Consider the following 10,840-nt stretch of genomic DNA (forward strand, 5'->3'; position numbering starts at 1 on the left):
GCTAGGAAATATAATTCGTAAAATCGTGACGGAGAAAAATAAATGGTGTTAAGACATGTACTTGGTGGAAAAGTGCAATAAAAACGTAGACAAGTGACAAGGTGGAACACAGTGAAAAGGGCGTAACAAAATGACAAATCGGAGAGAGAGAGAGAGAGAGAGAGAGAGAGAGAGAGAGAGAGAGAGAGAGAGAGAGAGAGAGCGAATATACAAATAAGGCAAAAAATAAAATGAAATAAAATAAATTCAGATTAATGGAATGTTAATAGTCCTTTCACTGGCAGAAGAAAAAAAATATTCTTTCATGTCCTTAAGGCAAAACGACCCCGGGGTGTGGCAGGTTCCTGGAAAAAATCCAGCTCTTTTATTTTTGTTCTCTTTTATCACACCCACTTTTAGACCCAGCCGATATTTCTTTTACTTTACCAGTCTGTTTGTCTGTGTGTGTGTGTGTGTGTGTGTGTGTGTGTGTGTGTGTGTGTGTGTGTGTGTGTGTGTTTGTGTGTGTGTGTGTGTCTTTACGGCGTTCTTTTTACTTCTCCGTTATTACACATTACAGGGCCTTCTTACAAGACCCCCAGAGGCCTTGGATGGATGTGATCTCCGTCACTCTTCCAATATATCTCTGTAGTAAGATTACTTCCATCTTCGTTCTTTCGTAATCGGAACAACCGGATCATTTTCTTTCCTGTTATAGGCTGACGATATAATTTGGTTTAGTGAAATTATTAATTTATGCCTCATATGATTTTATTGTTTTATGATAAGGGTTAGGAAGCATAGCCCAGTGCGGCCATGACAACGGAACGATTAATCAAGACTGAATCCATTTTTGTAATATCTTGGTTATTGGCGTTGCTTTAAGCCAAGTAGATCAATCTGGTGATACTATAAAATTGGAGCGCTTAGAACCACAGGAGCACAAGCACCAAAACCATTGTTTCGAGTTGTTTCAGACTAAAGCTGACGCACATTCAAAGACCTATAACATCCTAACTAACCGAGATATTTAAGTGATTCAAGTGGCAGGATGTAGCTTGCCTAATGATGGTTTTCTTAGTGATAACTAAGCAAATGGGAGAAAAAAATAATATTATTGTTTACACCAAACATCAAACACAATGCCAAACCAAATGTTTGAAAGTAGGGGAAATAGATGCACATAGTCATGTAAGAAGACTAATAATCACAAGGAGCATACAGCCGTAAGAAACATATGTACTTATCTCTTTTTTTTTACTGTAAATAAAACAGACTAAACAAACAGCTACAGTAGTAGTAGTAGTAGTAGATGTTCCCTAGGCAGTCTGGCCGAACAGCCCAGAGTCCCTTAGGAAGGCTATGACTGAGACCGGGCTTTCCCACAGAGCTCTCAAAGAATGTATGTTGTGTTGTTGGCGTAGGTGATTGTGTGGAATGAAGTCTTCCATAATGTGCTTAATAGTATGGGGTGCTGTGTTGCATCCTGGACAGGCATCAGCGACGGAGTCATCCAGCCTCTTCTGGTAGCTCAAGAGGGCTGGATGGTGCCCACATCTCAGCCTGGCCAGGTGGACCCTGTCCTAACCGGGAAGATAGGATTCAGAAGGGTGGATGTCAGGAGGCCGTGCATGCAGCTGTGTGTTGTCTTTAAGTGACTGAATGGAGCGGCGAGTGATCTGAGTGTGGATGTGCTTCTGGAAGCTGGTCTGAGGTGGGCGAGGGGGGAGAGATGACAGTATTTGTTATGATATCGTGTGCCGGCTGTTGTTTTGATGTTCCTTGGTGTGGGTGGATGTGCCGCCATGTACTGTAGTGGATGTTATGGGTTTGTGGAGGCTGCAGAAAGGAACTGGGTGCTTCTCATGTCTAAGTGATCCTTGACTTTGAGGACTTTGGTTTCTTGATGTAGGTGGTCTGTGGGTGTAGTAGCTGTGCAGCCTGTGATTATTTTTAGGGCCTTGTTCTGTATGGTCTGTAGAGTGTTGTAGTGTGTTTTGGTGAGGTTAGAAGCCCAGGCAGGGCTTGCATAATTCTTCACTGAACGTATGTATTGTTTGTATACTGTGGTGGTGGTTTCTTTGTTGTGTCCGAATGTTGTTTGGGCAAGTGACCTCAAAGCATTGAGTCTTGGTGTTATTTTATTTTTAATGTTTGTGATGTGTTGTTTAAATGACATTGATGTATTGTATGTTACATCAAGGATTTTGTGTGTGTGTGTGTGTGTGTGTGTGTGTGTGTGTGTGTGTGTGTGTGTGTGTGTGTGTGTGTGGTAAGGGAGTGTTGTTTATGGTGAGGTGTGGGATGTGACTGTGTTCTGCTGTCCAGTTTGTGATAAGGGTCATTGTAGATTTGGCTGGGGCTATTTTGAGCCTGTTTGTGGTGAACCATTCGTGTAGTGTGTTGAGGTAAGGTTGAATGATATATGCAGCTGTGTTTGCGTTTTGGTGTGTACATGTAAGTGTTATATCATCTGCATAAGAAGCTATGTGTATCTGTGGTGTGTGGGGTGTGGGTACGTCGGACGCCGTTTGTGAAATGTCTGATGTTAGAAGACTGACCGGCAAATGTTACGTGTGCACATCTGCCTGCTAAATAGTTTGCCAGCCATCTTTTTGTGTTATTGTGCATGTTTGTGTTGAGTTTTTTGTTTGTGAGGTTGTGGCGGGGGATGGCATCAAAAGCTTTGCTAATGTCTAGTGTGATTAGGAGTGTTCTGTGTGGTGGCCTAGCTGAATTTATGCCATCAAAAACTCTCTGTGTAAGGTCTGTAAGAAGGGTGTTTGTGGAGTGTAGTGGCCTAAAGCCATGTTGTGACTGGGCTAGGGGAATGTGAGGTGTGACTAGTTGTAGTATCAGTCGTTCAGGGATTTTAGAGGGGGTGCAGAGGAGTGTGATGGGGCGATGTGAGGAGGGTAACGTGGGGTCTTTGTTGGGTTTAGGGATGGTGATGATATTGCCATGCTTCCAGATGCTGGGTATTATGTTGTGTAAGTAGCTGTAGTTTGATATGTTGGTCAGTGCTTGTATGCCTTGTGGTCCTAGGTGTTTAAAGTGAATGTTGCTTATGTTGTCTGGTCCACAGGCAGATGAGTGCTTGAGGTTGTTAATGATGTGCTTCGTCTAGTTGTAAGTGAAAGGTGCATAGTCTGGGTCTGTGGGGAACTGTCTCTTACGTCTGATGATAAGTCTGTCTTCCTGATGGGGGGTTAGATGGCTGACTTGTGAAAAGTGATTGATGAGAGTGTTTGCTTGTGGTTTGTTTGAGGGTATGGTGTCGGTTGTTGTGATGGCAGCGTGTGATTGTATGGTGTTGCTGTTGGAAAGTGTGATGCTGTTTAGTGTTTTGTAGAGTTTGCTGATGTTTGTTTTGTGGTCAAGTGTTTGGAGGTAATTTTTCCAGTTTAGTGTTTGCTGTTCTGATATTTTATTGTTTATCTGAGTGTTGAGTTTTTGTATTTGTTGTATGGTGTCTTGTGTATGGGGTGTTGGGGAGTGTCGCAGGGTGTCCCATTGTCTGATGAGGCCTTGAATTTCAGGTGTGAATTTGGGGTTGTGTCTCTTTCTTTTGCCTCTAGGGATGTGTCTCTTGTCTGCATTTTGTATAATTGTATTGACAGTGTGCACAGTGGTGTTGATGTTTGTGATGGGTATACTGTTTACTGTTTCGAAATGTTGTTCTGTTTCAGTTACAAAGGCCTCCCAGTTGGCTTTCTTATAATTAGTGTATGTGTGTCTGTGGCCAGCTGGGGTGATTCTGGTTTTGGTAGTGATGATGATTGGGAGGTGATCCGAACCTAGGTTTTTGACCACTCTCTATGATGTAGTGGGGGCGAGGTTTGGGGAGCAGAAGGTAATGTCTGGAGATGATGGGAGGAAGAGGACTTGGTGTGGGATATGGGTATGTTGGTCTAGATTGTTTAGTATGAAAAGATGGTTTGTCTGGGATTGTAGTACCAACCCTCTGTCTGTGTCAGGGTTGTTGACATGCCAGGCCGACGACTTGGCTTTGAAATCACCACCCAAGATGATGTTGGATATGTTAGTGATGTTGTGTATCTGTGGTGAGTAATTGTGTGGTACTGTGGGCAACGATTGGGGGAGAATGTATGTGTTAGCGATTGTTATGTGTGATTTGTTACCAGTGCGTATTTTGACTGATTGTATTTCTGTTGTGGTGTCATGTGGGGGAAGAAGTGACTTTGTGTGTGCACTGGTATCTGCAAAGTTGATGGATTTGTGTACCAGGGTGATGAGTCCACCGCCACCGCCGTCGGCCCGGTCTTGTCGAATGGTGGTGAAGTTATGGAATGTTGGTGTTTTCTGTGCTCTGTGTAGTTTTGTTTCTTGTAATGTGTATGTTCTGTTGTTTGATGAATTGTGTGAGTTCTTGTTTTTTGGTGTTTATGCCATCTATGTTTAATTGAAGGATGTTTATGTTGTGTGTGCGATGTGTGTTGGCTGCTGCAGCACGGGGGGGAGGTGGTTTGGGTGGAGGGGAAGGGGTAGGAGGAGGTTGTGATGGAGGTATGGGTTGAGGTTGATTAGGATGGGTTGGAATGGGAGGAGTTGGGGAACTGGATGGTGTGGGAAGGATCGATGGGTTTGGCTGTGGAGGCGTGAAGGAAGTAGGAGTAGGATTGGAAGGGGGGTTGGTGGGTGGGGGGAAGGAGCATAAGGAGCAGGTCCAGGTGTTTGTGTAATGTTGTTTGGATGCAAGTGTTGTGCAGGTGTAATGGGTCCAGTTCTTGCAAGAGTTGCACTGAACTGAACCTTTTGTCTGTTGGCTCGACGTGATAGGTTTTGAGCATGTTGGACATATGTATTTGTTGGTGGGTCCTGGATTGCTCTCAATGTCCCCGGCTAGAAGAAGTTGTTGAGAAATGACAGCCGGGGAGTCATTTCTCGGTGTAGAAAAACGGTGTTGTTGTGTGTGTTGTGTTGGAGATGTGGTACTTGCCCAGGCGACCGGAGCCACTCCCAGATACTCAAGCCCCGTGAGGGGCCGGGGGGGGCTTGCGGTGGTCTGGCCCCCATGCTGTCCTCCTCTTCTCTTCGACAGCCTCTGGGGGGTGGACCCACGACGAAGACGCCACGGCTACAGTTGAAAGGATAGGTAGACTGCAGCTGCACTCATGATGCTCATTCCAGCACTCTCACACTCTTCTGCCACTTAGGAATATCTGGCCCCATTAGTCATTGTCAGTAATGAAAGCAACACAATAATCATACTGAAATGTCAGTCTGGCCCTACAAACAAAAGATGTTAGTAAACAATGCCAACACAATCCTCTGAATCCCGATACACAAGTACAGCTGGCCGCACTCCCGCGAGGGCCACAGCGTTGTCAACGCTGGCCAAGATATTTACTCTGAAACACTAGTAGAGAGATGCGTTCGAAGCATCCACAGCCAGTAAGAGAGAGTCGTACAGAGAGAGTTTGGGGGGGAGGAAGGGGGTTTGAGGAGAGTGGGGGGATACCTATGCACGAGAGGTGAGGGATGACGTCTGAAACAGATGAGTGGAAGGCTGGAAGCTATATATAATATAAATCTACAATACCTGGTAACAAATCATATATATTTTAATACCTTTATTGTCAAGTTATTACCGCTGTGAAAAGTGGCACAGTTAATGCTTGGAAACCATAAAGCATAATGCTATTGAATATAGCAAATGTGAATCCTTAATACTGCATGCGGTAATTGCTGACACCCCTAGCACACACCTCCGTATCCTCCTTATCAAGCGTTTCCTAACACCCGACAACATTGGCTCGCTTATCTCTCGCATGATAACAGGAGTGTCATATTCTAGATACCATACAGTATAGAAGCTTGTTTACAACTTATTACTATTTCTTTAGCACCTAATTGACTGTAATGTATCCGAATGTGTTAACTTTCATACAGTACAATACATTGTTCAGGGCTAAGACACCGTACCCTTGAGTATTGTCTGTAGCGTATAGGATGAAACTTAAGTTTGTCATTTTTCTTTTTCCCTTCTCTTCTGTTTTTATTGTCATTTCCATGTCCCCTCGATCCCTGACTGCGTAAGGCGTCCGACTCCTATGTCTGCGATCATATCTGTGTGATACACGAAACACCAAAATAAATGCGAGCAACATTTATATCATTTAATACAATTACAACAAACTCTGATATTATATGATTTTTTTTTCCCCAGTGGCAGGAGTATCAATACTACCGACACATATTTATAACATCCATCATATTTTCATCAGGGTGTTACCCAATAATGCCACACAAACCAGTAGTTTCATAATTATAAGGATTCTATTAAACCTAATAGAAAGGAATTTATACGAGTATATCTAAGTTGTAGGTTATGATACCACCATAGAAAACCCATTTATATGGATTTAATCTAACAGAGGAAGCACTATCATAATGTCTCATGGCAACTGGTTTTCAAGTGTGTGCTGGACAACTACCAGTTCAGGTTTGCTGATGCTTATCTGTTCATTGATAAGTGAGGTTTGCTCTCTCTCTCTCTCTCTCTCTCTCTATATATATATATATATATATATATATATATATATATATATATATATATCTCTCTCTCTCTCTCTCTCTCTCTCTCTCTCTCTCTCTCTCTCTCTCTCTATATATATATATATATATATATATATATATATATATATATATTTAATCTGCTATCATTTGAAGGTCAATGGGAGCCCTGATAACTCCACGATGCGATGACGCAACGATGCGATTTTAAACTGCTTGTTAGGTAACGCTAGATATGGGCGATGTTGATATGTGCCAGTGGTGTCAGCAGCTGCCACATTCCGGATGAAGTTACTTACATTTGTTACATGTGATTAATAAACAGCATTCTGATTCATTATTTTCAGGCAGTTTTTGTCTGTATTTTACAGCGTCCATTGCTTGGAAACGACAATAAAATAAAATACGATTAAAGTCTACAATTATGAATCTTGATCGGTTGTCTTTGTTTTGCAGTATAATATTTAAAGTTGATCTTTTTACTTTTCATGATGGCAAAAGTAACACCGAAAAAAAAAAATCTTTTAATAAATATTACACTTTTCTGTCGCCTCAACAATCGTCATATCTCGCCTCTCGTGTACAGGCACCCACCTACCCACCTCAAACCCGCTCCCTCCCTCAGTCCTGTGAATGCTTCGATCAGAGCTCACTACTAATGATTCGCGGTTACTATCTCGGCCAGCGTTGACAACACTAAGGTGGCCCTCGCGGGAGTGCGGCCAACTGTACATATCCAGTACTATTCCCCCCCCCCCTCCCCAAAACCTACTGCTTTCCTGTCTAGTTTGCTTCCTCTCTATTTCCCGCCACAATACAGCACTCACTGGACGACTTTCAGTGAGGATAACGCTGTGATTGATGGTGTTGGGGATGGTTTCACCCCCCACCACATGGTACCTCTCCTACTTCCCTCTATCCCACCCCCTCACTGAGGGGGGTCACCCTGACATGGTGGCGGGTCTTGAAGCATGGCTGGCAGTGCCACCTACTCTGGAGGTGTGCAAACCTTTGCAGGGTTCGGCATTTGTCAGCCACGTGGACCAAGCTCCCCCCAAATCACTGGTAGAGGAGGCCTGCTGGTAATGTAATCCCTGCCCATTTGCCATCTAGGCCGCTCATCTAGTTAGATATATACAGCAAGTAAAATCAGGTACTGTATTGATAAAGCCAAAGCCCAGCATCCGGATACTGAACTCGTCCAGTTAACTGAGGGATCTCAGTATATATATATACATATATATATATATATATATATATATATATATATATATATATATATATCCCTGTTGATGATGTTTTAACTTTCCTGCCAAGCATTCTGGGTAGTAACAGTGATGGTCTTCCTTCTGAAAACATTACCAAGCTAATTAAACTGCGCAGTGTAAACTCCTCTTTTACCTCTGAAGGCAAATTTTACGCACAAAAATATGGTATAGCCATGGGTAATCCCCTCTCCCCAGTTCTGGCAAATATTTACATGGAATACTTTGAGAAACATTTACTGACCTCCGTAAAGGAGCAAAACATAATTTGGCTCTGATACCTTGATGATATCCTGTGCTTCTGGCCTAACAGTCTTCCCATTGATGAATTTATCCTGAATTATTCGTTAGCTCCATCGACAAAGTTTACTCACGAGGTGGAAATGGAAAATGAACTGCCATTTTTTGATGTAAAAATTATCAGGGACCAAAGTGTTCTGAAGACTAAAGTATTCAGAAAACCTACAAATATTATGTCGTATGTTCATTATTATTCAAACCATCACATTAACGTAAAAAGATCTGTGTTCATATCCATGTACTTAGGAGCATATAGAATTTCAGACTCAGCATTTTTAGATGATGAACTAAAAAGGATTCAGAGCATTGGAGAGAAGCTAAAATATCCACTAAGTACACTAACTCAGTGTCACAATACAGCCAAAAAAAAAAAGAGTCCTTGATAATAAGCCAGATCGCCAAAATATTCAAAGAACCCTTGTCCTCCCCATCTATGAAAATTTTCTTGATGTTCATATACTGAAGAAACGTAATGTACAATTATTATTCAAATATGTAAATAACTTAAAAAAAAAAAACCTCAAGAACAGCCCATTCAGTAATCCAGGCATTGTTTACAAAATCCTGTATAAAAGCTGTAGCAAATTTTATGTAGGACGATCTGGAAAATATTTGGCGATTAGAATCTCACAACATAAATACACAAGCCTAACACTGACCATCATTTCAAGAGCTTTACGTATACAAAAAGTCAGAGAAATAGGCTGATAATTCATCGCCTGTAGGTGGTCCTTACCTGGTTTGGGGATGGGAAATACTACAGCAACACCCCAACAATCCGGAAACTCAGCAGAACATCAGATCTTATTAAATAATGAAAGCAAAAACGAAAGGGACTCATCAGACAGGTGACGTAAAAAGACATGAGGAATATCATCACAACCAGGAATGGAAACATAGCACTGAAACATAGCCGCTTGGAGTTCAGATATAGTAAAGAAAACATTATAAGTCTCTCCCCCAGAAGAGGCAAAACTGAGACCACGAGACTCTAGGCGCCACCGGTGGCAAGCCGAAGCTGTATCTGCATCCTTTTGCAACACATATGCAAAATGATCAACAAGAAACACTGCAACAGCAAAAGGATCAGCCACAGTTCCATTTGCTGTAGACAAAACAGAAGGGGAGGAAACAGTATATTTTCCTGAAATATTCCTTATACGGTTCCACACTTGAGTAAGGGAAATCCTCAAATTGATGGAGGAAAAATAACTCTTTCAAGATGAACGCTTGGCCTCCTTTAAAACCCGCCTCATATGAGCTCCTGCCCTCAGATACACCATCAAATACTGAGGATCCCCACTGTGACAACGAAGTCGAGTGAAGGAGACTCGTTTGGGATTCACTGCAGAAATGCAGTCAGAGTTCTGTCATGGGGGGATGTGAAATTTATAAATTAAGAATGCTGGATGTTACTTGAAAACAGAGACAAGGAATTAACTTGTGAAAATCTAGCAGTAAGTTTTACTTTATGGCGGCTTACTTCGCCGATTCTCTAAGGACGAGAATTTAAAAACTTTCTCAACAGTACACAGCAGAGACTAATTACTCATGCATGTTGTTTGTTAGTACTGTTAACCTCTTGAGAAAGTGACCCCACCCCTGAATATCAATAACTAATGCTAATAATAATAAACAGGTTCTTGCCGATGCTTAATTCCTTGCTGGCACAACAGATTTAAGCTTGATACAAAAGAACTGGCTTAAGTACCAGTTATGAATAATGTAAAGAGTTTGTACAAACTAGGAGCGGCAACTAAAATAAGCTTAATGTGGAGAAATAAAACACGGGTCTAATTACATTAAGCTCAAGGAAAAGAACTGTAAATTTATTGATTACAATGAAAAAAATTTACGTTATATGAATCTCAAAAATGAATTCAAAATAACAAGGAGAATACACTCACTTGCTCATTCAAAAGCTAAACACACTTAAGCCTAGAAAAACGAACAGAAATACTGATCAGTGGAGGGGAGCCGAATGAGTAGTCTGGGCACCTGTGATGAACATCAAAACGCTGCTATTCGCTAAGCCCGCTTAGCCAATTCACCATCTAGGTGGAGTTTCAGGAACTCGCTGTACAACGGAGGTGCTGCTCTACGCTGGACAGAAACAGTCCCACCCTCGAGGTGACTCAAAAGCTGACTAAACTCAAACGGGAAAAAGAGGTAGGGGCTGGCCGTGTTTGCTGGAAGTAGGGCGTGGCCTAACTTCAGTGGTCAACGGAAAGAAAGTGAACGATATAGGCTCACAATAAATCACTCAGGGAAAGCACTAATATTGTGGATAAGAATGGTGACTTGTGAAACAGTGACAAATGTTCTGAAAACCATCCCGATCAAAGTGGATACAAGGACGGTTGAACTGAGTGATGCCCAGTGGGAATTCTACTAGAGTTTGTGGTTTTCTCACTAAAGTACAATGTCACGAATTTATAAATACACTTGCGTGAATTTGTGACGTTACGCCACATCAAAATCAAATTTTTCTTCAGAATAATTTTCGATATACATACAGTACATATAAATCCTAACTCAATCACACAAGATTGACACTGTGGTGTGTGTACTGTCTTGCTACAGGAGAAAATCACAGTCGCCCATGAGCGTAAAAACTTCTTATGTACATTAATAGAAACAAGCTTGAGGAAAAAAACTCCTTGATGACAGTGAAAAATCCTGTACTCAGGTCAACCTGAGCGAAAAGTTCGCTACATTTACATTAACAACTAATTGTTATGTAGTGTGATGTATGTAAT

The sequence above is a fragment of the Coenobita brevimanus genome, chromosome 13 (genome assembly GCF_032717465.1).
Source record: "Coenobita brevimanus isolate Jiangsu-jjx chromosome 13, ASM3271746v2, whole genome shotgun sequence".
Lineage (NCBI taxonomy): Eukaryota > Metazoa > Arthropoda > Malacostraca > Decapoda > Coenobitidae > Coenobita > Coenobita brevimanus.